Source organism: Grammomys surdaster, unplaced genomic scaffold (genome assembly GCF_004785775.1).
Source record: "Grammomys surdaster isolate TR1022 unplaced genomic scaffold, NIH_TR_1.0 126036, whole genome shotgun sequence".
NCBI classification, from domain to species: domain Eukaryota; kingdom Metazoa; phylum Chordata; class Mammalia; order Rodentia; family Muridae; genus Grammomys; species Grammomys surdaster.
The window spans coordinates 1169033-1170474 of NW_021620849.1; positions in this window are offsets into that span (position 1 = coordinate 1169033).

The following is a 1442-nucleotide window of genomic DNA, read 5'->3' on the forward strand; positions in this document are numbered from 1 at the left end:
ATAAAGTAAAATCTTTTAAAAAGAGAAAGATTGTCAGTTAACCCTACCTGCTTGGTGCAATGTAGAATACATATGTCTTTTAATGCTTCTGGAACCTTCTTGGTCCATCCACCACTGGGATACAACAATTCTCTGTATTGCCTGGGAGTGTGGTACATGTCTGCAATCTTAACACTTGAGAGTCAGAGACAGGATGAGGAGTTCAAATCATCCTCAACTATGGATCGAGTTTGAGACCAACAGGCCTGGAGAGCCACCATTGTCCCAGCTATAGATGGACAGCACATGGTCCTAGTGTTCCTCCTTCCTTCCTGGAAGGGAGGAGATAGGGAGCCACTCTGGGTAATCTGGAAAGGATGTCATTCTCATCTCTTCAGACAAGGAGACATTTCCATGTCGAACAGTTTGGCCCTTGAGAAATGGGAGAGTTCAGTGTCTTAAGGCTGGCTCTGGTACCTTCTGCTGTCATGGGGACAGAGATTAGCAAACAATATGTCCAGGATCTGGAGTTGCTGGAAAGGCCACCCAGAAGGGCCCATAAGTACATCACTATCCAATAGTCACTGAGGTCCCTGGTACACCTAATCCCACAAGTCACCCTGTACTTGCCATTGGGGCCTTTTCCTGCAAACAGCAGCTGGTCCCAGCTAAGTTCCATGGCTGCCCATCTGCTCCTCACCCTCCTAGACCAGAGATTCACAGGTGTGTCTAAGCCAGCTCTTGTCCTTAGAGCATCTCACCCCATCCACCTGCCTTGGATCAGTAGCTCCCATGGGATTTGCATCTTTCCCATATGGCTAGCCTCCTGCATGCAGATATGCCGACTGCCTCCCTCAATCCAAGCCCTCCGCTCATGCTCCTCACCTGTCAGGTAAGAGGGTAGCTAAAGGCACTCTAATGTCTGAGTTAGAATTCGGGCTCCAATGACTCACTTAAACTCTCTGCTTTAGTTCCTCATCCAGAGATAAAAATCACTCCACAAGGCACCTCAGAAGCTAAACAGATTAAGTTAGCGTGCACTTGAACACACACACACACACACACACACACACATCAGAGCACTGCATCTGCCTTGAGTGTGCAGGAAATTATTATTCAATTCCCCCATAAGCCCCTGGGGACTCACACCCACAAGCACAGTGACCTCCACGAGGTCATCTGTTCCATCTATTTAACAGCAACCTTAAGAAGCAGCTTCAGAAGATGTTCTAAAACAAATGGACCTTAAGAACAGAAATGCTGTCCAATAAAAGGCCTTCACACTAGCCGTGTTCCCTCAGTTCTCTCTGTCCCCTTGTTCTCTTTGCTGTTTTCCCATGCTGTACAATGAGAATCGCTTTGACCAACCCTGTTACTCCAACCTAGAGTCTCAATACTTTTGGGTGCTGTTTCCAAATACGAGCTTAAAAAATTATTACTTTGCTACTAAAATATAACCTTAC